Consider the following 27452-nt stretch of genomic DNA (forward strand, 5'->3'; position numbering starts at 1 on the left):
ACTGCACCCTATTTTTACCCTCTACCTTCACAGCAGTCTTCTTGTGCTTCTCCATTGTACCGCTACTGTCATCCACCACATCCCTCCATTCTGCCCTTTCTCTGGCTTCTTCAGTACCTTTCACTGAATTAAGATTAAGATAAGACCTAAACTCTAAGAGCTTCTTGGTTTTCCTGCTGCTATCTAGCTCTGGAAAAGTATCCTTGCTTCCAGAGTAAGACCACCCAGGCCACAATCCATGAGGTTGGTTAATACAATTTCATCTCTGTCTGCTTGCTTGGCTTCACTTTACCTAGCATCATCTCCTAGGTGATGTTGTTCAGGTGGCTATGATCCATTAATTACTCCTTTGATTAAAAGGTCCCTAACCATTACTTTTGGCTGAGTGATATTGAATTCAATCAACTTTTTCCCTCTCTTGGAGTATAGGAAGAGTGTCCCCCCCCCCCCCACCCCACAGAACCTCTGATACTTGAGTGTCAAATGGTTTTCAGATGGTTACTGCCTTGCCACTTGTAGCTTCATGCATATCCAGACTTTCCAAATTACCTACCTGATTGCCACTCACAGCCTTGTTTTGACCCTTAGCCTGCTTCCTCAAAACTTGCTTAAATGTTTCACCCTCCATATACATTCTGTTACTAGTCACATCCCAGCAATATAATTAACCAATACATGTATCTAGCTGACTGTTGCCAAAAATACCCTCACCATATATTCTGAGGCACTCTTTACTTTTATATGGATCATCAGCCATAGCAAGAACCAACTGGATCATGACAAATCTTTCTTGTGTAGCCATTTCTCTACTGTCCTGAGCAAACTTTTCTCCTGGAAATCTTTAATCCTTCTGGTATAAGCCTCAAGTTTATCACTGGCACGATAGCCTTGGCCTCCATGACTCTGGACAAGTTCATCCACCATTTCCAAGAGCTTATTAACCTGCTTTTCCTGGGCTACACCACCTTCTTTGTTGTTAAAAGCACAAAATCATCCTCCACAGCGTTTAATTAGCTTCTTAAGAGGTCGACTATGTGAAGCTTTGATGTAATCCTCCAGCATTCCAGTACCTAGATCTTCCTTCCTGGTGAAGAGTACGATCATGTACTCAAATACTTCTTTTCCAAATATGGCTTCTAGTTCTCTAACATTCTTCGCATCTTCTTGAGTGAACCTGCCCAGCTGAGTCACCAGAAGGAAAACTTTGGCTCCTGGAGATAAGCAAAGGATACGAAAGGCTTCTTCCCCTTGTACAGGAAAATTTTCACTAGGCAGGGTAAGGTCAAAGGGTGGAGTATCGACAACTATAATAATCTTCCCTTTCCAGGTTCTGTCCTTGTTCTGTCAGGTCTTAGTGACGGTTTTTCCCACAAGTTTGGCTACAAAACTATGCTCCCCAATAATGGTGTTCCCAGTTGAGCTCTTCCCAGTCCCACTTTTCCCTACAAGGATGAGGCTCAGCACATCTGTGAGAAGAAACATAGGAAAGATTAACAACTATGTCCTCATTGGAAATGCTGCTGTCTATGTGTTCTCTATTTCTTCTATGCTGTTTTGCTGCTCCAGTTTACGTCTCCTGTCATCTCTTTCTCCTTCTTCTCTGGCTAAAGACACACTCTCATATTTCCAATATAATGGGAACACTGATGAGTGACCATTCCTGGGATCATATGTGTGTGTATGCATGTATATGTGTATATATTGTATATGTGTATATGTACATGTGTATGTGTGTATGTATATGTATATATGTTTCTGTGTATTCTAGTTCATACTGACTCATCTTCAGTCATCCTAATGAATATCTGGTCACTAGATTCAGATAGCTCTGAAGGAGAAGTGAGGCTGGTGATCTCCACAGCCTTCCCTCACTCAAAACAAAGTCCAAGTGCAAGTCATGTCATCATTTCTCTGATGGTATGGTCTTCTTCAGCAATGAAGGATGAACACAACAACAACATATTTATGTATATATGTCCATTATGTATAGGTATATATGTACATTTCATATATATATGTATACTACACACATATGCAAATGAATATCTCCACTGGGACCTTTAACATGCACTCTCACTTCTGGCCCAGCAGCCAGCCAAAAGGCCTTTCTGTCCCCCACTAAGCAGTCAGCAGACAGGAAAGAGCCCCTGAATATTGCTGCACATGCTCCTAAGTGGAGAGCTGGACCCCTTCATTCCACGTTATGCACTTCTAGAAACAGGCTTACCAAATGTGCATGGTCTAGGGACTGGACCCTCATTGTTCAGTTCCATCTTACATGAACAATAACAAATTCCTTCTCATTAACAACTATGTCCTCATTGGAAATGCTGCTGTCTATGTGTTCTCTATTTCTCCTGTGCTACTTTGCTGCTTCAGTCTACATGTCTCCTCTCATCTCTTTCTCCTTCTTCTCTGGCTAAAGATACACTCTCATATTTTCAATATAATGGGAACACCGATGAGCGTCCATTCTTGGGATCATATGTGTGTGTATGCATGTATATGTGTATATATTTTATATGTGTATATGTACATGTGTATGTGTGTATGTATATGTATATATGTTTGTGTGTATTCCAGTTCATAGTGAGTCATCTTCAGTTATCCTGATGAATATCTGGCCATTAGATACAGATAGCTCTGGAGGAGAAGTGAGGCTTGTGTTTGAATATATGTATATATATATATATATATATATATATATATATATATATATATATATATATGTATTCAGCATTACAAGGGAGCTCCAGAGGAATAGCTGACACACTGGAGCATTACATTAGGTTTCCAAGACTTCATGGTGGAATTTGGTTATGCTCTATTAATTATGTTACTACCAAATGTTTTGTTGAAATAACAAGATATAGGTGTGTCTATATCTTGGTTACCTGAAGTTGATCATAAAATGCCATCTGTAAATATCTTCCTCCACACTGTTTAAGTAGCTTAATTAGTTTAATTAGCAGAAGTTTTTATAAAACTAGAATACATCAAGATGTTGCAATGAAAATCATCTTAAAAATAATTGAAATTATTTGATGATTCATTTATTAGTAGAAAATATCAGCCATCATTTTGTGCTATAGATGACAAAGAAAAAATGAAATTCTTTGAACTCTTTAGATGTTGAAATTACAGATAGAAAAAGCTTTTCACATTTGTGTTCATTTGTTTATCTTTATGCCTAGCTACTAGGCAGCATGTTTCTCTCATCTATTAAATTCTTCCTCAAGATTCATGAATTTTGTGAAGTCATCATGAAATCATTCTAATTTATCCCAAAAGCAATTAGAGAGAATTCTCCCCATTCTCTTCTCCTGGTAGGAAACTGTTACATTACAATCCTCATAGCACTTCCAGTCTTGCTTAGCAGGTGAGTATTATTTTCTTTTTCTTTGGAAGTTCTTATATCAGTAGAGAATTACACTTGCAAACACTATTTTACATTGCCGATTCATAGAGAAACTGTAGGTCTCTGCCTCTGTAGTAAGGAAATGTGATCTTGCAGAAAGAAATGTGGACTTGCTGAAAGACCAAAGATGAAGTATGGCACCTACCTCTTGCCAGATGAATTTAAAATGCAGAATGAGATATATACATTGTTGGATGTGGGCAATGTGACGATTTATGTTGTCAAAATATACATATTTGTTATGAAGTTTTTTTAATTATTCAAATTGTTTCAAATTGGGAGGGGCAGCAAAAAGGAGAGATAATAAATGTAAAATAAAAATAAATTAACTTTTAAAAAATGCAACCTATTAGAGCCAGAAATTTAGAGATGGTCTTACCAAGTAAGTTGGTTTTCTTTTGATGAATTTCATTCCTACTTACACATCTATGAAAAATAAGAGGATGAAACAGCCCATAGGAATTACCAAATTAGTCTGCCTTTGAAGAATGAAAATGGAAATAAAAAGATTTTTCCAAGATCAGTATATAAGCATCCCAAAGTACACAAGGATATGTCAGATGGTATAGACAGTAACAGCCCATACTCATGGAACCTATCCATGCAAAGCTTCAGATCCTAAGGAAAGCCCAACTAGACCTTTAAAAATGTTCTTGCTGGCCCCACCAGTGAAGGGAATGTGAGTGGTGAGAGGTAGGTGCTGTGTTTCATCTTTGGTCCTTTGTTATGTCTACATTTCTTTCTGCAATATCACATTGCCTTATCATATATGCAGAGGTCTATGCAGACTCCCCCAATCTGCCTCCCATCTGAGGTGCTTCCTGGAATTTCTTCTACTTTGAATGTTCTCATTTGACTCTTTGTGAGGGAATTTCAGCTGTGGCAGGAGCTCCCAATGACATCTACAATGGATGATTGAGGTTTTAAACCCCACTGTCCTCCAGAGCTTCAGGATTAGGGTCAACTATGTGGGGTTGAATTTAAAAGAAAAAGTTACAAGTACCATGATTTTTCACAGTTGCTCTGTAGCCTAAGTATGCCTCAGGGTGGTGTCCAAATGTTTTTTAAATATGAAAACTAAGGCCCCAAAATGAAAAGTGACTTGTTCAATTTCTCATCTCCTTTCACTGAGAGAGCCAAGATGTGCCACTTGTTACATCTTCCAATTTAGTCTAAGGTCTATTTAACGACATTAGTACATGAGAGCCTCAGAAAGGTAGCATTCCAGAAAAGTACAATGGAAGCTCCAAGGCACATTTCTTGGAAAGAATGCTGTCACAGTTAAAAGGTCAGTGTATTCATCAGGCAGAGCAAGATGGGGGAAAAAGCAGTGAATATGAAGCTGAGAGACCTGGCTGCTTATCCTTGTTCTACCACTGACTGCCTGTGGGATTTTGAGTGGAGCCTTTAACATGTGTTTACTTCAGTTTCTTCATCTGACATAACAGAAAAAAAGGTAATAGTCACCTTCCAGTCTCCATGTGATCCCTGGGAGGGTAACTCAAATCATGGATATGTAACATATATATGTACATATATAATATATATGTATATATTCATATATATGTATATATGTATGTATATATATACATAAAATATTCAATAGAGGCAATAGCATAGAGTGGAAAGACCACAGAACAGAGGTCAGAGGACACTGCTACTTATGACTGTGACTTTGAGCAAGTCATCTAATCTCTCTAGTGATCAGTTGTTCATCTGTAAAAATGAAGGGCTAAAATGGATCCTTTATTTAAATCCCACTGTAAATTCTTTTTTGAAGTTAAAAACATGAGAGATTATTAGGAACAATGTAATATTAGGTTCAGGTTCTTGCCTTTCTTTCTAGGATATCTGGGAGATTTGACAATATCTGCCTCAGAATCTATAGAATTGTCTTGCTTTTCTCCAATCACATTAAATTCTTCATAGCACTGGCCACTTTTCTCCTTCATCAAGAGCTCAGTCTGTTCAAGGAGACACTGAACGTGAATATCCTGTTCTTCCCCAACTGCTTTGTTGTTGATAGCACAGTACCGACCCTCACAGTTCTGAACCAGCTCCTTGAGCGACTCATTATCAGTATTTTCAATATAATCTTGAAGTGACTGATCTCCCAGATCTTCTTTCCTCATGAAGAGAAGTAACATATGCCTCCTGGCTTCATCTCCAAAGGTATCCTGAATGCCCTTCACAATCTCTTCATCTTCCACTGTGTGATGGCCAACAGGGGTCACCAACAGTAGGATGTGGGGTCCAGGGGAACAGAAGGTGATGCAGTGCCTGGTCTCTTGTTCCCTCTCTCCAGGAGAGCTCCTTAGAGAGAAAAGATCAGGGGTATCAATGACCACAAATTTCCTCTTTCCCACTGTTCCACTTTCTTTCTTGCAAGTTTTGGTCACTGGAAGGTCACTGAATTTGGACTCAAACACTTGCTTCCCCAGGATGCTGTTTCCTGTTTCACTCTTCCCTGAACCATGTTTGCCCAAGAGGAGAATTCTCAGTTCTGAGGATCCAGGGGCCAGTTCTGACTCTCTCCCCTTCTCTTGGCTCTTGTCATCTGGCTCTGTTGGCACAAAAGTCATCTATTAGTAGTCATTCCTTCTGACCTCCACTGGGTCATCAGTATAACAAGAGAGTATGTGCTATTTCATTACAACTCCATTCTACTCATAAGGCATTCATTAAGCATACTGTTAGAGTCAAATCTGTAGTATGCACTGTGGTAGATAGAGAAAGAGTAGAATGCACATTAATAAAAGGTATTTTTAATTATTTACCATAAAAAAGGGAGTAAGAAAGCCCTGCCTCAGTGAGTGAAGCATATTATCAGTCAAGTCAAATAGCAAACACTTATTAAACACCAGGGTGCAGAAACATATGATATATGTTTTGAAAGATACAGAGTTAAGCTAAAATAATACACCTATTCACATGGCATCTGTAGTGTCATAAGACAGGAATATAAATAACTGTAATAGATACAAAAAACTTGGGGGGGAACTAAAATTGTGATTTCATTGGTATAAGGAATCCCGAGGAAGAAACTCCAACTACCAATGCAGTTCAGCACCTGCATTGCAACTTAGAGTTGCTTGGAGCTCTAAGAAGTTAAGTGGCAGGTGACCCAGAATTCCTTTGGGACATCCACTCAAACTGGTCTATCATTATCCATACAGATGTGGTGATATATTCTCTGCAGGTCTAAAATAGGCAATGACTGAATCCATATACTACTGGTCTACCTTACTTCTCTAATTTAAGTCTACACACAAGCTCATCTTTCTAGTCTTCCAAACAACCAACATGAGTGAGCCACATAGCCTATGGAAATCTGTGATGACCCCATGGACTCTCATTTAGATTATTCTTTTCTTGTTTTACTTTTCTAAAACAAATACGCCATGAGAAAAGAAAAAGAAACCTATTATGAATTTAAATATTAAAACTTAAATACTAAAGAAGAAAAGAAAAAACCATCATGTGCACAGAAGAACCTAAAGAGAGGATTCAAAATATATATCAATAAATTTCCATTTCAAGAAAGTCTGTGTAATAAATACTACTTGTGTTTATAGTTTCTTTTCTTTGCATCCTTGTAAGTTTTCTTTTGATCTCTGCTGTATCATTTGGGTTATTCTTAAAGTCCTCCGCATCAGAGATAGGAATTTTTAATGGCCATTCCTGAAGAATTTTGCGAATGTGAATCTCTAGTGTTGTCCCTTGGACAAGTCTTGTTATGACCCTGTGTGTAGAAAACACTCCAGCCCTTACACTGTATTTCTTATTTCTACAACCATTTTCTCCACTGTAAAGGATATGTCCTTGACATCCCAGTTGCTAATCACAGAAAAGGGGCCTACATTGAGGTGTTTTACCACAAAAGACCTGACTGACCAATTTATCCCATTCAGAGGTGAGAATTGCTACTCCTTTACATGAATCAAACAGGAAACAATTTAACACTAAAGAATGATCAACTCTGCCTAAGGGTGACCTTTAAAAGTAAATTTACTGAGTTCAAAATGGAGACTCAGAGAGTAACCCAGCTCTAGATGGAATCAATTGAAGATGCATGAAGTAAATAAATATAATGTATTAAGAAACCCAGGTAGACCTGGAGACAGAAAGCATAGGCAGAGGAAACTCATACAAAGAAAGGGACCAAGGCTCTTGAGGCAAGACTATTCCAGCTGGTTGGGCCATAGGCATGTGAGGACAAATGTTATATTTGTGTAGGTCCTGAGCATGTCTTGGTAGATTAATACCAAACAGTTCATGAATTTTGTAGTTGATTTAAGTGAGTTTTTTCTCTGATTTCTTGGTTTTTGTTAGGATTATATAGAAATTCTTATAGATTTTTTGTGCATTTATTTTGTATCCTGCTACTTCCTCTCCTTTCCCCATCCTTCCCCTCCTCATTTTTAACTCTCTATGGTGTGTTGCATTCCCCTATTAAAAAGTAAGCTCCTGGAGAGTAGAGAGTATCTTTTTGCTTATATTTTTACGCCTAGTGCTTAGTATAGTGCCTGCTGTGCAGTAAATGCCTAATAAATGTGTGTTTCCTTTTTTTATTTCTTGTGTAATAATAGTCTTAACTAGTTTCTGGGTTGATTTTCTGAAGTCCTCTAGAAAAACCATCATGTCATCAGGAATAATGGAAAATTTGTCTCTTCTCATCTGTCTATCTTTAATTTTGTTACTATCTGAAGAATTTCTAAAATGAGAAGAGGGGCCATCCCAATTTGTTCCATATTTCTTGGGAAAACTTCAGTGCTTTTCCATTACAGATAAAGTTAGCTCTTGTTTAAGACAGATATTTTTGATTATATTAAAGAAAGGTCCATGGTAAGAAAGTCACACTGATTCCTTCACTACACTCCTGTCTCTTCTTCTAACTTTCTGGACTCCTCCGTGTCTCAGAAGCATTCTCATCCTGGAAGATACCTCCTCCCCCATGGTCCCTCTGTCTATTAGTGAGCTTCTCCCAGAACATCCATTTTGAGAAAGAACCCAGGTTATCCGTGTTCATTCCTTTTCTCCTCTTACAATTCTTCATGTGACTCTCTGGACTTCTTTATCCACTATGCCCTTACACAAGAACTTTCCCCCACCCACTCCCATTCATTTTTAGCTTCCTTTTATGTGTTATCTCTATTAGAATGTAAGCTCTTGGAGGGCAGGGATGCTCTTTCTTTTGAGTTACATTTGTATTACCAGTCCTGAGCATTAGTAAAGGCTTAATAAATGTTTGTTGACTTGCTAATTTTTATTTTTGTAAATTAATTTGATCTGTCTCTATTTTCACCTTTCTATCTCTCTCTGTCTCTCTGTGTCTCTCTCTGTCTTGCTTTCCAAATAAGCAATGCTTTATTCATCTAGTTAGTACTTTCAAGCTGTTGGTTCTTTCTATCCATTTGATAATATTTCATTTTCAGTTTTTATCTGTCTAGTCTATTTCTCTTGTGTGCATTAGCTTATTTTGTATGTTTTCTACTTTGTAAGTTCAATGATTATTTCTTTATTTTTCCACTTTGTTAATATATGTTTTCAAAGTCACCATTTTTCCTCCCAGGATTGCTTTTGCTTTATGGAAACAATACTGGTATTCTGGCTGATTCTTGTCATTCTTTCTGACATAATTATTTATTGTTTCTATGATATATACTTTGGTTCCTTCGTTATTTAACGTGCCCTTACTTAGTCCCTATTTAGATAACTTATTTGTTGTGTGTTTCCTGTGTGAATTACTATATTATTACATTATGGGGCATAAAGAATATGTTTAATATTTGACATTTCTGCATTTTAAACCAGTACATCAGAAATAACAACACCAAATTAGTTCCTTGTTCACTCTAATACCAGTCAAGCTGCCAAAGTATTACTACATGGAGCTGGAAAAAACAATTGATTTAGGAGTAGATTTATTTATTATATTTTGTGTCTTGTTACATAAGTTTTTTGTGAAGACATCCCATTGCTGAAAAATATGTATTATTGAATATTCCCAATGAAAAGATATCCTAATGTGAACTGATCCAACCATTCTGGAGAGCAATTTAAAACTATGCCCAAAGGGCTATAAAACTGTGTAAACCCTTTAATCCAGCAATACTACTGCTAGATCGAGACTAATCTAGTTAATCATTTTCTAACTTAATGAATAAAACGTTGTCTTATTTCGTAAGCAAAACAGATAGAGATACAGAGAACTAGAAAAGCCGAGCCAGAAACAGAACAAATAAATTACCAAAAAAAAAAAAAAAAATTCAACAATTCAACAAAGACAACCTAAAAAGGGAAAAAAAAACCTATTTGTACAAAAATATTTAAACCAGCTCTTTTTATAGTGGCTAAGAATCAGGACTCAAAAGGATGCCCATCAACTGAGGAGTGGCTAAACAAGCCGTGGCATATGATTGTAATGGAATATTATTATGCTATTACAAATGACAAGCAGAATAAGTTCAGAAAAACCTGGAAAGGCTTACATGAACTGATGCATAGTGAAGTGAACAGAACCAAGAGAACATTGTACATAATAACAGCAATATTCTTCATTGAAGAACTATGAATAACTTAGCCATTCTCAGAAATATAATGATCCAAAACAATCCCAAAAGACTAATGATGAAATACACTATTCGCCTACAGAGAAAGAACTGATATTGTTTGAATACAGATCGAAGCATGTTATTTTTCTTTTTTCTTTCATTTTTTCCTTGTATTTGAGGGGCAGCAGAGGAAGGGATAGAATTTGGAACCCAAAACTTTAAATAAAAGTGTTAAAAAAAAAGATATTCTAAGCATTGCGAACATACTGTTTCCAAAATTGTTTTTAGATATGGTTTAATTTTTGTTTATCTTTCTTTAAAAATTTTCTAGCTGAAAGAGAAACATGGAAGTTCCCTAAACAGCTATTGTAATGTTTTTACTTTTTTCAGTTCAATTAACTTCTGATTATGAAAAAGTAAGCCCTTTATTTTTGCCTTTTCAGTTATTATAGGAAGGAAAGAAGGAAATAAGTATTTATGAAGTGTCTACTGTGTGCCAGGCACTGTGTTCATCTCTTTACTAAAAATATCTCATTTGGTCCTCACAACAACCCAGAGAGGTAGATGCTATTATTATTCCCATTTTTCTGGTGCAGAAATTGAAGATTTAGGTTAACAAAGGTCACACAACTAGTATGTGTCAAGCCAGATTTGCACTCAGGTTTTCCTGATTCCAGGCCTGCTCCCCTATTCATTGTTCTGTCTAGCTATTATTATAGAAACATGAATTATTGTTGTTGTTATGGTACATTTGGGTGTGTAAAGTATCTGGGCTATTGGTTCCCTTTCCACTTTCTTTTGCCTGAGTAGATGCATTAATATGGACTCTGAAAATAGAACATGACTCAAAATGTAGTCTTACCAGGTAGACTGGGTTCCTTTTGATGAGTTTTGACTCCCATCATGCAACTCTAAAAAATAAGAGAGAAGCATCCCACATGAACCACCAAATCTATCTTGTTCCAAAGAATGGAAAGAAAAAATAAAAAACACTATTCCAAGATCAGTATCTGAAGCTTCTGAAGAGCATAATATCATTCCAGAAGTTATCAATGGTACCCATAGTACTTCTCCTCCCAAATGTTTAAGAGTAGAAGAAGAGTTCTTAACTTTTTGTGTCATAAACACCTTTGGCAATCTAGAGGAGTTTATGGATCACTTTTCTGAGTAATGTGTGTAAGATGCGTAAAATAAAATATGTAAGATTACAAAGGAAACCAATTGTATTGAACTATAGTTATTGAAATATTTCTTAAGATTCGCAGACTCCAGGTTAAGGACTTCTAACCTAGCACAAGATCAGCTAGGTCTGCACAGAAAGACAATGGGTTCATTTTCTGCTCTTACTACTGACTCTGCTAGGGAAAGGAGAGGACCTATCTGAGAGAATTTCAAAGATTGCCACTCTTGTGAGGATTTACTTATAGCTATTCCTTCCTTGATTTGTTATGACAAAACTCCCACATGTGATGACTATTATTCTCACCACTATACTCCAGAGCTTTTGCACTATACTACTATACTGTACTACTATAGGAGTATTGTGCTGTTGCCTAAGTTATTATCCAATCTAACACCTTCATTTTATATTTCGCCACAAAGAGGATATTCTTGGCCAATTGTCTGATCCTAGTCAGTAGTAAGGAGAGAGAGCAGCTCTTTCCCAGAATTCCACTTTCTTTCCACCTCACTGGTAATGTGCTCCATCCAATGGTAGAGGACCCTTGTGATTAACACCAAACTCTCTATGACTCTCAAAGAACTGGCTGTCTCTCCTGTGTTTCCCTGGCCCCATTGTGGAGGCAATGCTACTCTTATTAATATAAGAACTTAGTGCCTGGATTTATTTCATCATATAGGTAGTATAAAAGCATGCATATATATATATATATATATATATATATATATATACATATGTATTACACTCATGCATGCACAATGTATACATATATATGTATATGTTTGTATATATGTAATTGTATACACACATATGTATGGGTTTTTTAGAATCATACCAGTAAGAAAAGGAACAAAATGAAATGCATCAAAGCAGTCTATGAGCACATCCTTCTCAACTGTGGATCTTCATAAAAACAAACAGAGCCCAAACTCCCTTGGTCTACATGTAAGACAAAACCAAGAAGTTCAAAGATACTTCAGATGTTCAGAGTCAAACCTCCTTTAGTGCATAAGGCAAATCAACTAAACTTTAATGATCAATTCCACAACTGTTATGAATGGCTTGCGCTAAATGACCTTTAATGTCCCTTTGGATTTCTAAATCCTATGACAAATACTTTCTTAGAATTAAAAGCATCATAAAAATGTAAGAGATTGTTATTCTGATCAATGTAATGCTTAGGTTCAGATTCTTACCTTCCATTCTAGAATATCTGGTAGGTTTGATAACTGGCCACCTTTCTTCTTCATCAACAGTTCAATCTCTTTAAGGAGACACTGAACCTGAATATCTTGTTCTTCCCTAACGGCTTTGTTGTTGATGGCACAGTACCGACCCTCACAGTTCTGAACCAGCTCCTTGAGAAACTCATTATCAGTATTTTCAATATAATCTTGAAGTGACTGATTTTCCAGATCTTCTTTCCTCGTGAAGAGAAGCAACATATGCCTCCTGGCTTCATCTCCAAAGATATCATGAATGCCCTTCACTATCTCTTCATCTTCCACTGTGTGATGGCCAACAGGGGTCACCAACAGTAGGATGTGGGGTCCCGGGGAACAGAGGGTTTTGCAGTGCTTGATCTCTTGTTCCCTCTCTTCAGGAGAGTTACTTAGAGAGAAAACACCAGGAGTATCAATGATCACAACTTCCCTCTTCTCCACAGTTCCACTTTCTTTCTTGCAAGTTTTGGTTACTGGAAGGTCACTGAATTTGGACTCAAATACTTGCTTCCCCAGGATGCTGTTTCCTGTTGCACTCTTCCCTGAACCATGTTTGCCCACGAGGAGAATTCTCAGTTCTGAGGATCCAGGGGCCAATTTTGACTCTCTCCCCTGCTTCTGGCTCTTGTCATCTGACTCTGTTGGCACAAAAATTGCCCATTAGTAGTCATTCCTTCTGACCTTCACCAGGTCATCAGAGTAACAAGAGAGTATGTTCTATTTCATTACAACTGAATTCTACTTATAAGGCATTCATTAAGCAATCTATTGCATGGTCAAATCTGTAGTATGCACTGTGGTGAATAGAGAGAAAGTAGAATGCACTTTAATAGAAGACATTTTTAATGATTTATCGTAAAAAGGTAGCAAGAGAGTCCTGCCTCAGTGAATGAAACATTTTGTCAATGAAGTCAAATAACAAACACTTATTTATAAGCCCCAATATACAATAATTACTTGTGGCAGAAATCTTGAAAAAAAACTCCAGAGATTACTGAGGTAGACCCTTCAGACTGGATGATAGAAAAGGAAAATGACAAATGCTGGGTAAGATGTGGGAAAACAGGAACACTGGCACACTGTTGATGGAGAGATGGGAAATTGTTCATACATTCTGGAAAACGATTTGGAACTATACCCAAAGGATGATAAAACTATGCATAAAATTTGACGCAGCAATACTGCTACTCTGTCTGAACTCCAAAGAGATAAAGGCAAAGAAAAATGACACCTGTGGAAAAAATTATAGTAACTCTTTTCATGGTGGTTAAGAATTGCAAAAACCCCATCATATAGATCATTTGTAGCAAAGTGAAAAGACCTCCCCATCCTGTGCTTACCTTGTTGTCTGTCCTGGTGGCTTTCTGGATGATTCATGTCTGTAATTTGTTGGAATTTCTAAGTTGGGGTGGAAAGGAGAGAAATCAATTATTCAAAATTGTATTAGAAAGTTGCAGGTTAAACCAGATGGCACAATTTACAAGCTTTTTTGACCAAAGGTCTCATTTTGTATTTTCTAAGACTGCTTTCATCAAAAAACATAGAACTTTTAAAATTAATGTGGAATATGGTGAATATCATTGTTAAAGATTTAGCATTACTTCAGTTCATCAAGAAGATCTCTTCTAGTTCTGTTATCATGTAATATCTAACATCTTTTGTAGATATTCAATATCACTTGTAACATTTATTCTAATACTAAATACTTACTAGGCATTCAATAAGCTCTTGTAAATAGATTATTTCATTACTTCCACAGTACATTAATCATCTGTGAGGAGATGTCCACCACCACGCAGTTTATGACCCTTCCATGAGTTCATGGAAGAAGGTCTTCAAGTGTTGCCTTGACTGAAAAATCTACCACTCTGCTGCCTCTATTAATGAGCCTTTCTAAACTTAGTTAGGCTACCCTTAAGTGAGAGATACAGAGAATCTATTGCCAAGTGTCTCCTCAATACCCTTTTATTTAGCACCTACAGTGTGCCAGGCAATGTGCCAAGTTCTGAGGAAACAAAGAAAAGCAAAAGGCAATTCCCTTTCTCAAGAAGCTCACAGTCTAAGGGAGGAGACAACATGCTAATAACTATGTCTGATCAAGCTATGTGTAGGAGAATATGAAGATAATCAATAGAAGGAAGGCACAAGATGTAAGGGGGTTTAACAAAAGCTTTTTTGGAAAAGAGGTATCTGAAGGAATCCAGGGAATCCAGGAGGCAGAGATGAGAAGGAAGAGAATTACAAGTATGGAAAATAGTCAGGAAAAATGCATAGATGGGGGAGATGGCATTTTTGTGAAAGGAAAAGTGAAGAAGACAGTTTCACCAATCATAGTATACTTGGAGAGTAAGGTAAAAGAAGATTATAAAGAGGCCAGAAAATGGCAAATTGTGGAAGGCTTCAAAAGCCAAGTGGAAAGTTTTATATTTGATCCTGGAAGTGAAAGGAAGTCCCTGGAGTTTATTGAATAGATTTTATGAGGGCAGAAACAAGATTTGACAATAGATGGATATGCCCAGAATCCAACAGATAGAGAAGTCAAAGATAATGCCTCGACTGTGAGCTTGGGTGACTGGGATGATGGTGAGGCTTTCCCTAGCTATGGGAAAGTTTATAAGAAGAAGGAACTTGGGGAGAATGATGAGATCAGCTTTGGACACTTTGAGTTTAAGATGTCTATGGGACATCCAGTCTGAGATGCCTAATAAGCAGTTAGAGATGTGAGTCTGAAGGTCAAAAGAGATATTAGACATGGATAAGCTGATCTGAAAACGATCAACATAAAGATGGTAATTGAATCTAAAGGAGCTGATGAGGTCACCAAGCAAAATAGCATAGAGGGAGAAAAGGGTCCAACAGAAAGTCCTGTGGGATACTTACTGTTAGCATGTTTGACCTGGATAAATATCCAGCAAAAGAAACTAAGGAGGAGTAATCAGATAGGTAAGAGAAGAATTTAGAGATAAGAGAATATCAAGGAGGGGAGATCAAAGGCTGCAGTGATGTCAAGAAAGAAAAAAATTGAGAAAAGATCATTAGGTTGGCAATTAAGAGATCATAGGTGATATTTGGAGAGAGCAGTTTCAGTCAGAAGCTCTATCATTGAGTTAAGAAAATAATGGAAGGGGGCCAGAGCCAAGATGGCGGAGTGGGAGCAACTACTCACCTAAGCTCTTAGACAAACTCCTTCAGATACCTCTAAAAAGAGAATCTGACCAAATTTTGGAGGTGCAGAATCCAATAGGAGATAGACTGTGGCAGATTCACAGCCCAGGACAGACTGGAAGACAGACAGGAAGAATCTTTTCCTCCAGGGTGAGCCCACAGCACACAACGCAGTGCCTCCCACAGCAGGGTGGCCAAGTGAGAAAATACCTGGGCAGCCACCCGCAGCAGTAGCATGGTGGAAAGGCAGGGAGGCAGCCTGCAGCAAGAGACCAATGGAGTTGAGTGAATGAGAGCTGCTGATCCCCAGATATCAGCCGTAGCAGCTCCTTAGACTTTTAGCCCACAGATTAAATGTCTGTAAGTCACCTACTTGATCTTCTGGGAGCCAAAAGGTCAGAGTGATTGGTAAATGCTCTCTCCCCCTCCCCATGTTGACCTCAAAAGAACCATAAAATATTTCCCCAGAAAAATCCTGGATCAGTGGAACAACTGAAGGGGCAAACAGTCTCATAGCATCTGAGGCTAGGAAAATAGCTAAGGAGGATTCTTTACTCTGGTGGAGGCTAATCAGAAGGAGAGGAGGCCAGAGGGGGTGGAAACTCGCACTAGGATCCAGGCATGAGCTGAGCCTCCTTTTGCTCTAGCTCAGCTGAGGAGTTTTCCTGTGATCAAACTACGCCTCCCCCACACTTAACAAGCTAGCCCTAGGGCTAAGCCAGGAAACATAAAACAAAAGGAAAAACAAAGGCACCTGCCTTTAGATTCCCACACCAGCAGCTCAACTACAGATTCTCCAGCTTCTGACTGAAAGAACCAGAGGCCACAACCCACAAAGTCTTGACATCATGAGCAAGAAGCAAAGGAGGAGGGAAAAGACCACAGAATCTTTCTGTGGGGACAAGGACCAAAACATGATTGGCAAAAAGACTATATTCCCACCTGAAACTTCAGAAGGGATTATGAACTGCTTGCATGCAAAAAGAGGTGTCCTGAAACAACTGAAGAAGGAAATAGCGGAAAAAACTGGCCAATGATTTTAAAAGTATGCAAAAAGAATTCTCTGAAGAGAACTCCTATTTAAAAAGGAAAATTGAAGAAATGGAAAAGGAAGCAAAAAAACCTAACTGGGAAAATTGGAAAATGGAAAAGAAAGTACAAAAACTTACTGGAGAAAATAATTCCTTATAAGGAATAATCGGACAGATGGAGAAAGAGATGCAAATTTAACTGAAGAAAACAATTGGTTGAAAATTAAAAATGGATAAGTAGAAGCTAATGACTTTATGAGACATCAAGAATGAGTCAAACAAAATCTAAAGGATGAAAAGATACAAGAAAATGTAAAATATCTAATTGGAAAAACAACTGACCTAGAAAATAGACCCAGGAGAGAAAATTTAAGAATCATAGGCCTACCAGAAAGCCAGGATGAAAAAGAAAGAGTCTGGACAATATCTTCCAAGAAATCATCAAGGAAAACTGCCCAGAAGTGCTAGATCCAGAGCGCAAAGTGGTCCTCAAAAGAACCCATCGTTCACCTCCTGAAAGGGATCCCAAACTAAAAACACCAAGAAATATTGTTGCCAATTTCTAGAACTATCAAGTGAAGGAGAAAGCTAGAAAGAAGACATTCCAATATCAAGGAGATACAGTCAGGATCACACAGGCCCTTGCAGCTTCTACATTGAAAGACTGAAGGAATTGGAATCTGATATTCTGTAAGGCAAAGAAACTGGGACTACAACAAAGAATACAGTTCAGCATAACTTTCATAAGTTATATAAGCATAAAGTTTAGGCAAGGAGATGGACATTCAAAGAAATAAGGGATTTCCAGACCTTCCTGACAAAAAGGTCAGAACTCAGTAGAAAATTTGATCTTCAAAAGCAGGTCTCAAGAGAGACAAAAAAAGGTAAACAAGGGAAAAGAAAAACTTATTACTCAATCTGGGCAAACTGTTTACATCCCCATAAGGGAAGATGATATGTGTTAATCTTGAGAATTGTACATCTATCATGAAGTATAAAAGGGATATCCACAGAGAGAGGGAATGGGTATAAAGTAAATGATGTAATGATAAAAATGTGATTTAAACATGGATTTACAAGTGCATTCAATTAACATTTAAAGAACAGTTAATTCCAATACTATATAGACTATGTGGGAAAATTGGGGAAGAAGGAGAAATTCCAAATATTTTCTATTATAGAAATATAGTTTTCATACCTAAACCAGGAAGAGAGAAAACAGAAAAAGAAAATTATAGACCAAGTTCTCTAATGAATATAGATGCAAAAATTTTAAATAAGATTTTGAGCCAAAAGAATACAGCAACTTATCACAAGAATAATACATTATGATCAGGTAGGATTCATACCAGGAATGCTGGACTGGTTCAATATTAGGAAAATTATTAGCACTATTGATCATATCAACAACAAAACTAACAGAAACCACATGATTTTCTCAATAGATGCAGAAAAAGCTTTTCACAACACACAACACTCATTCCTATTAAGAATATTGGAAAGCATAGCAATAAAGGGAACTTTCCAGAAAATATTAAGCAATATCTACCTAAACCCTTCAGCAAGCATTACATGCAATGAAGATAAGCTAGATGCATTTCCAATAAGATCAGGGGTGAAACAAGGATGTCCATTATCGCCACTATTATTCAATATGGTACTAGAAATGTTAGCTGTAGCAATTAGACAAGATAAAGAAATTGAAGGAATTAGAATAGGCAAGGAAGAAACTAAGTTATCACTCTTTGGAGATGATATGATGATATACTTAGACAATCCCAGAGATTCAAGTAAAAAACTACTTGAAATTATAAACAACTTTGGCAAAGTTGCAGGTTCCTAAATAAACCTACACAAATCTTCTACATTTCCGCATATTAATAGCAAAGCCCAACAGTAAGAGATAGAAAGAGAAATATCATTTAAAGCTAGAGTATACATTATAAAATATTTGAAATTTTACCTGCCAAAACAAATCCAGGGCCTATATGAACACAACTGCAAGCATTTTTCACACAAATAAATTCAGATGTAAGTAAGTGTAAAAACATACGTTGCTTGTGGGTAGGCCAAGCCAATATAATAAAAATGACAATTCTACCTAAATTAATTTACTTATTTAGTGCCATACCAATTAAACTATCAGATAATTATTTTCTAGAGCTGGAAAAATAGTATCAAAATTCATCTTGAAGAACAAAAGATCCAGAATAGCAAGGGGACTGATGAAAAGAAATGCTGGGGAATGTCACCTAGCGCTGCCAGATCTCAAATTGTATTATAAAGTAGCAATTATGAAGACTACTTGGTACTGGCTAAGAAACAGAGGGATAGATGAGTGGAATAGGTTAGGTACTCAAGACACAGTAGTCAATGAATATAGCCATCTTCTGTTTCAGAAACCCAAGGACCCCAGCTTCTGGGATAAGAACTCACTGTTGGACAAAAATTGCTGGGAAAACAATAAAAGTGAAGCAGAAAGTAGGCATAAACCAAGGCCTGACCTTGTATACAAGAATAAAATCAAAATGGGTACATGATCTAGGCATAAAAATTGATACTATGGACAAATTTGTGGAGCAATAAATAATGCATTTATCAGATTTATGGAGAAGGGAAAATTTTTGACTAAAGAAGAGAAAGAAAGTATTATGAAGTGCAAGATGGATAATTTTGACTACATTAAAGTGGAAAGTTTTTGCACAACCAAACCCAATACAACCAAAATTTGGAGGGATGTAGAAAACTGGGAAAGAATTTTTACATGTAAGATTGGTGATAAAGGCCACATTTCTAGAATATATACAGAACTGAGTCAAATGTGCAAAAATACAAGTCAATCCCCAATTGATAAATGGTCAAAGGATATCAACAGGCAATTTTCAGAGGAAGAAATTATACATACACATATATATATTATATATATATATATAGTCATATGAAAAAATGCTCAAAATCCCTTTTGATTAGAGAGATGCAAATTAAAACAACTCTGAGGTACCACATCACACCTATCAGATTAGCAAACATGACAGAACGGGAAGATGACAAATATTGGAGAGAATGTGGGAGAGTTGCAATATTAATACATTGTTGGTGGAGTTGTGAGCTGATCCAAGCATTTTGGAGAGCAATTTGGAACTATGTCCAAAGGGCTACAAAAATATGCATACCCTTTGCCCAGCAATATCACTTCTAGGACTGTATCCCCAAGAGATCATAAAAATGGGAAAGGGTCCCACATGTACAAAAATACTTATACCAGCACTCTTTGTAGTGGTCAAAAACTGGAAATCAAGGGGATACCCATCAACTGGGGAATGGCTGAATAAATTATGGTCTATGAATGTAATGGAATACTATTGCGCTATAAGAAATGATGAACAGGAAGGCTTCAGAGAGGCCTGGAAAGACTTAAATGATCTGATGCTGAGTGAAAAATACAGAAGCAGGAGAACTTTGTGCACAACAACAACCACAGTGTGTGAGAGTTTTTTCTGGAGGGCTTGGAACTTCATAGCAATGCAAGGACTTGTAAAAAAATTCCCAGTGGTCTTCTAAGGCAAAATGCCTTCCACATCCAGAGGAAGATCTATGGAATTCCATAGCAGAATGTAGTAGCAGATCATTTTTTTTTTTTTGCGTGTATTGCATTTTGGTTTGTTATATGATTTCTCCCATTCATTTTATTTCTTCTACACAGCATGACTCTAGTGAAAACGTATTTAATAGGAATGTATGTGTAGATCCTATATAAAATTGTATGCTGTCTCAGGGAGGGAAAGGGGAGGGAGAGGGAGGGAGGTAAAAATAATAATCTAAATTGTATGGTAGTGATTGTGGAACACTGAAAATAAATAAAATTAATTTTACAAAAAGAAAATCAAGGCCAAGGACAATAATACAAGACATTTGTTAGGGATTTTAAGGTTTGCTTACTTTATTATCTGTTATCTGATTTGACCCTCACGACAATTCTGTGCCACTATTATCTCTATGTAATGTTGACAGAGGGTTAAGTTAAGGCCCAATGTCACATAACTAATAAGTGTCTGAAATCATATCAGAAATTATGCCTTCTGACTCTGGTGCCTGTGCTTAGCCACTCTGCTATCTCCACAGTAGAAAGGTGATGGATCTATTCCAAATCTTCAGGACCAATATGTAACAAGAGATGGCACAGATGAAACATTAGGAGGAATTCCCTTCCAACGTCACTCTTCTGTTCAATAAATCTTTTCAATCCTTGCCTAAATGTCCCAAGGCAGGTAGATGCCAAAGTAACTAGATTGCTGGACATGGAGTCAGGAAGACCTGAATTCAAATCCTAACTCAGATACATAATAGCTCTGTGACCTTGGGCAAGTCACTTGACCTCAGTTTGTTTTAGTTTCCTCAAATGTAAAATGGGGATTATACTAACATCTACCTCACAGACCTGCTGGAAAGATAAAATGAGAAATTTGTAAAGACCTTGGCAAACCTTAAAGGTATATATCAATATCAGTTATTATCATTAAGGTAATTGAGATTATTTTATGATGTGATATGATTATTATATCATATTATTTATCCAATATGTAATTGTAGTAATATTACACATTATGTATAATAGTATGTATTTTATATTATTAAGATAAAATACAGTCTCTTCTCTTTAGAATTTAAAACCATTCGCATTCTTGGTCTAAGCACAATTCCAAGTTCATTCCACATGATTCCCCATCATTTACTCTATTCTCCAGTCAAAGTGACACAAGTCATGTTCCTTGTACACATCATTCCTTCTCCCACTTCTCCATAGAATGCCTTTGCTCCCCATCTTCAATGCTGCCTCTTAGAGTCTTAACTCACCTGAAGGCTCAGTTCCCACAGCAAGGCTTTCCTAATGCTCTGTTATTAATGTCTTCCTCTTCACCTAAAATGACCATTGTAATGTATTTTTATATATATTTCACATTTTACAGATCTAGGTATTCTTTTTGTTTTGTCCAAGTTGAATGTAAACTCTTTGAAAGTCAGGACTGTGTTACGGTTTTTGTTTGTTTTGTTATTATTGTTCATTATAGTGGCAGTGCTGTTGATGGTCTCTGCAGACCACAGAGCCAGACAAACAGTAGGAGATTAATAAACATTTTTTATTTGAATTGAATTAAATATCTCCACATGCTCATAAAAGAAGAAAAGAAAAGAATGAGAAAAGGAGGGGGCAGCATCCATGAGGACCTTCTGCAGTTTCTTATGACTATGGTTTGTCTTGGCTAAGCCATTTGTTTGATGTTGGCTATGTTCATGCATACCTTTATCCATAGAGGATGTGTAATTCTACTTCTAGATCTTACCCATTTCTTAGGCTCCAAGCAGAGCTTTTGATAAGTTCAAAGCCAATATCTAGGAGCATCTATTATTATTGCTTGATGGAATGGTAACTTTATTTCAAAAATATTTCAGAAAATTTTGATCTGTTTCTCATGTTCTCCAGTAATAGCTATCAATTCTTTTCCTCCTCTTTAGTAGAGAAGTACCAATCTTTTTCAGAAATGCCTTAAGATTATAAACTCTATGTTTTGTTAATATTATGCAATTTTTATTATTATTAATGATAAAATCACATTTACATGGTGCTGTAAAATTTACAACACATCTTTCTCAAAGACAAAACAAAGCAAGAAATACATGAATACTTCAAAGATATGAAACAGAAGATTAAAAATGAAATCAAGCTCTGGAGGAAAACATTTTGGAAGCAGAATAGGTAATTAGACACTCCCTGAAAACTATAGTGGAGCAAACTACAATTAATGACTCTATGAGAGAGTAAAAAATATTGGAATAAAATCCAAAGATTGAAAAAAAGAAGATATACAACATTTCTAATGTCAAAAACAATTGACCTGGAAAACAGATCAAGGAAAGATAATTTTAAGACTATTGAACTCCTTGGAAAAACAATATTAAAAAAAAAGCTTGGATACTGTATTTGAAGAAATCATAAGTGAAAAAATCTACTTTTCCTCTTTGAATCTTTGTCTGCAATTGTTACCTTTTCTCAGGAATCTATATATTTGCGATAATTTTTGATACTGATCTGTTTTGTTGTGTTTTTTTAAATCATCTCTCTGGCTTTAGTTTCTGACTTGAAGTTTAGTGCCAAGGACCAGATTAAGGCTTCTGGTGAACTTTTGGGTAGGATAGTAGCCCCAAATCTTCTCATTCAGATACCCCTGCTTCTTCTCATTGATACAACCTGGGATTGTGCTCCCCTAAAATTTTGAGGTGTAGCTTTCTGGATCTTAATGGTCTTTTCTAGCATTTTAGGGCAGAATGTTAGGGAACTCAGAGTCCTTGCGACTGAACTACCCTAGTCACTGTGACAACATGGTTGTTACTTGGGCCTGAGTTTCTTCAAGTGTAAAGTTTGGGGGTTGCTGCATGACAGCCTGGTATAGGACTTGTGTTGGAATTTTGTCTCTGACATTCAGTTTTCAACCTCTCTAGGCTTCAATCTTCCTCACTGGTACATAGCATAAGGTGTGCATGTGTGTGTGTGTGCACAATACATATATGTATTGTGCACACACTCATGCGCGCACACACACACACACACACACACACACACACACACATATATATATATATTATATATGTATATATATCCTGGATAACCTTGAATCCCCATTTAAGTCCTAAACCCATGTGATTTTATGGCCTCTAGGCTGCTCGTTCAATCTTATACACAAAATAATTTCAAATGAAACGATATGTAAAATTAATAATGATGATGATTATATAGTAGCTAGCAGTTATGTCATGCTTCAAGGTTTGTGAAGTGCTTTACAATATTATCTCATTTGATTCTCACAACAATCTAGGAGATTGGTGCTATTACTATATTCACTTTTAAAGATGAGGAAACTGAGGCAGACAGTGTTTAAATGATGTCCAAACTCACACAGCTAGCCTGTCAGCTGAATATCAGCTTAGGGTTTTCTGACTCCACATCCAGCACTCTAACCATTTCTCTACCTAGTTGCTCTAAAATTAATGTTTTGATTACAATTCCCCATAAATTTTCTGTCTTCCTACATCCCATCCTCAGCATGGCTGTATTTCATATTTAACAGAGAGGTCTAAATGATCGCCTCTTTGCTTAGCCCTGATATATTTTTTGTATAAGAATGAATCTAAATTGTTCATGAGGTAGGAACATTCTTGAGGTGTTCAGATTGCCTGAGGGACATGGTGATGCTCTCTGGACCCTGTATAAGACCATCAAGCTATTTGAAATCACTGAAAGGAAAGGAAACTCTCCCTGAGAAGTAATTGTTTGTGGGAGAGGAGAATGGTCAGCCTAGATTTCCTTTCCACCTAGATTTCCTTTCCTTTTTGGCTGGAAAAAGACCTTGCAACTTTTGAAGGATTAGGAGGATTTTAACTTTAATCTTCCCATCCATGCAATTGTTATAGATCAGTCCTTTTTCAGTCATGTCCAACTTTTCATGGCTCCATTTGGGATATTCTTGGCAATGGTACTGGAATGGTTTGTCTTTTTTTTTCTCCAGCTCATTTTACAGATAAGTAAACTGAGGGAAAGTGAGTTAGGGGCCTGTGGGTCACACAGCTAGTAAGTATCTGAGGCCAGTTTTGAACTCAAGTCTTCTTGAATCTAGGCCCAGTGCTCTTTCCACTAGAGTGCCTAGCTGCTACAGTATCATTGATTTTTGAAAGTGTGTGTCCTATTGGTGTTTTATACATTAACTCTAAAACTTCTTTCCTTGACCACCATTCCCTTATATGTTTTATTTTCCCTTTTTAGTAGGGAAAGGTGGCATTCAGTAGGTAGATGGCACAATAAATAGAGTACAGGGGTTGGGATCAGGCAGACATGATTTCAAATCCAGCCTCACCCACTGTATGATCCTGGGAAAGTAACTTAACCTTTGTCTTAGTTTCCACAATTATAAAATAGGGATAATGACAGCATCTATATTGCAATGTTGTTGTACAAATCAAATGCAAAGTATTAATAATAGTGTCAGGTATGTAGTCAGCCCTTAATAAATCCTTTCCCCTTCCTGTTTTGGATGAAAACTCCATGAATGCATATTCTTTTTGTGTTTGTATCCCTCTTACTTAGAAGAGTGCCTGGAAAGTGCGTCATTAAACTCACCCCTCCAGTAAATGGATGGAAGGGGTCACTGGGTTCCATTCATTCACTCCAGCCACTTATCTCTTCTTATCAGTCATAGACTCTGGAGGACAAAGTGAGGCACAGCCCTCCGTCACTCAAATCAAAATCAACTGCAAGTCATGTCATCATCTCCCTGATGCCATGGTCCTCTTAGAGAATGAAGGACAAATACAACCAACAGTCATTGCAAGGCACTATTGCTTCATCTTTGAAGTCCTTAACTCTGATCATCCCAATGGCCAGGGAGCACCATAGAGTCCCCTACCATTCAAAGGGAAGACAAAACCTTTCCCACCTCTTCACTTTGTGTTCCTAACACTTTGCATAGACTTTAAGGCAGCTCCACAGTTCACTTCTGGGCAGCACCAGTATCTACATGTGAAGAAAGAGCTACCCAGTAAATGGTCAGTGCACAGACTGTGATTTACATACTTAGTACAAAATGAAACCTGTTAGTTGCAGCTAACAGGGAATTAGCTCCTCTTAAAGAATTAACGTTTCAGTGCCAAACCTTCACTATTTGTCCCTCAAGCTGCTGATCAAAAAGTGACGAATAAGAGAAAACTGACAGCAAAATGATTAGATCAAAGATTTTTGTTTATATGCCGTTTCTTCCCCCTTACTATCTCCCATAATGCCCCATTCCTCATGACCTACCAAGACCAGCATCCCCCTACTCCCTCTAGATCAGAGGTTCTTAAAGCTTTTTTATTATCATGGATCTTTTAACAGTCTGGTGAAGTCTATGAACTCCTCAGAATCATGATTTTTTCTTGACATTTATAATCAAAGGAAATGTTATATATCAGTTAGAGGTTATTGAAAAGAAAGATATAATTTTTTCCCATTCAAGTTCATGTACCCCTTGGGGATCCATGGACCTTAGATGAAGAGCCTGCAGGCTGGAAAAGTCTCAGCCTCAGTCATTTACGTCCCAGCCTGTGTGAAGATCCTTAGTTCTCCTCTCTCAGGGGCCAGGATTTTTAAGGAGCCTATTTTCTTTGTGGAATGAAAAGCTCTCTCTCAGTGGAGAGATTCCAGGTGAGCAGGTAAAGGAGGGATTTTTGTGAACCCTCTCAGGGCCCCTGAAATTATCCCTGAAAGGGACCCTGTGCCCTATCTGGGCAGAGCTGCCATGCCAGTCTGGAACTGGCTCTGAGTGAATTGTAACTTTCAAAAATGTTTCCATTTCAAACACACACACACACACACACACACACACACACACACACACACACGTCTATACGCACAGGGACACATGCAAAATACCTCTGTCCTTATTATTCGGCTCAGGACTCTCAGCTTGGCCTCAAACTTCTTTTCCTTCAGCTGCCTGGGCTTCCCTCTAAATAATGCAGTTTCCAGTAAGTCCTTAGATGATCAGAAGAGGCAGGAAAACAAGACTACTGGCTTTCTGCCCACTGTTCTTGTTCCTCCCTCAAGGAAAAGATATTGAAAATCCCCTGGTGCAAAGGGCCTCATTGTAGAGGAACTTGTGAACTCTGGAAGTGAAAACTACCCTGGTGTGTGCTGAGTTGTCAGGAATAAACTTAAAGAGCTTAACTGGAAGAGAATAATAATAATAAAAAAAAGAATAACCTCTGATCCTTGGATGTGGGGCCCTGACAAGTAAATCTAGGGACAAAAGGCTGGCTGCCAGAGGAAGAAAAGGCAAGAACCACTGGCCTATCTCAAGCTATGCCATTTTCTCCCTGCCCATTCTAATTTCAGTTCCTGAAACAGAATACATTTAGAACAGTATTTTACAGTAGCACCTTCAGAAATGGCAGCATGTTGTTTTTGTCTGTTTGAGTTAATGCAGTCTTCATTTAGAATGATAGGAGGAAAGTCACTAATTTCATACTCTTAATCCAGCAGCTCTACCCATTGGTATAGATCCCGGGAGGCCAAAGACACAAAGAAATGTCCTTAATCTGTCCAAATATTCATAGCCAGTCTTGTTGTAGTAGTAAAAAGCTAGAAACAAAATGGATGTGTGTTTACCAGGAAATGAGTGAACAAATTGTAACCTATGTACAATATAATGAAATGCTATTATACTATAAGAAAGGCTGAAAATGAGAAGTCGTGAGTTACATGAGAGGATTTCATCCCTGCCTCACAGCAATCTGCTCGAGGTTTTGTGTTACTTGGAGAATGTCTGGAAGCCTAGGGCTGCTTCTGTACTCTGATGAAGTATCAGGGTAGGACTTCTGGCAGAGACTGCAGTAATAATTATTTTATATTTGCAAATGCTTTAGAAGAAATCTAAGCTATTCATAGCTTTATGAAAAAAAGTTTTACATTCACTAATAACGAGAGAAATGCAAACTCAAATAATTCTGAGGTTCACTTCACATCTACAGTCAGGAAAGCTTGAATTCAAATATAAATTCAAGTCATTTAACCTCAGTTTTCTCAACTGTAAAATGAGGATGATAATACCAGCACCTATGAACCTCACAGGGTAGTCATGAGGATCAAATGAAATGCTGTTTATAAGGTGCTTATCAAGAGGGCCTGGAACATTGTCCCTTTTACGCTTCCCTTTTCATTAAAGAACTCTTATCAATGCAATGAAAAACTCCTATTTAACATAAATTTTTGGAAGTGCTTCCACACACATAAGCTGATTTGATCTTTCCAATGTCCCTGTTAGATAAACAGGACACTTATTGTCCTCATTTTAC

At 37.3% G+C, this 27452-nt stretch overlaps 1 pseudogene; it reads right to left on the minus strand.

The window, feature by feature from the left end:
* Window positions 1-715: 715 nt before the first annotated feature.
* On the minus strand, window positions 716-27285 carry LOC140533008 (GTPase IMAP family member 8-like; annotated as a pseudogene).
* Window positions 27286-27452: the final 167 nt, after the last annotated feature.

The sequence above is a fragment of the Notamacropus eugenii genome, chromosome 3 (genome assembly GCF_028372415.1).
Source record: "Notamacropus eugenii isolate mMacEug1 chromosome 3, mMacEug1.pri_v2, whole genome shotgun sequence".
NCBI lineage: Eukaryota > Metazoa > Chordata > Mammalia > Diprotodontia > Macropodidae > Notamacropus > Notamacropus eugenii.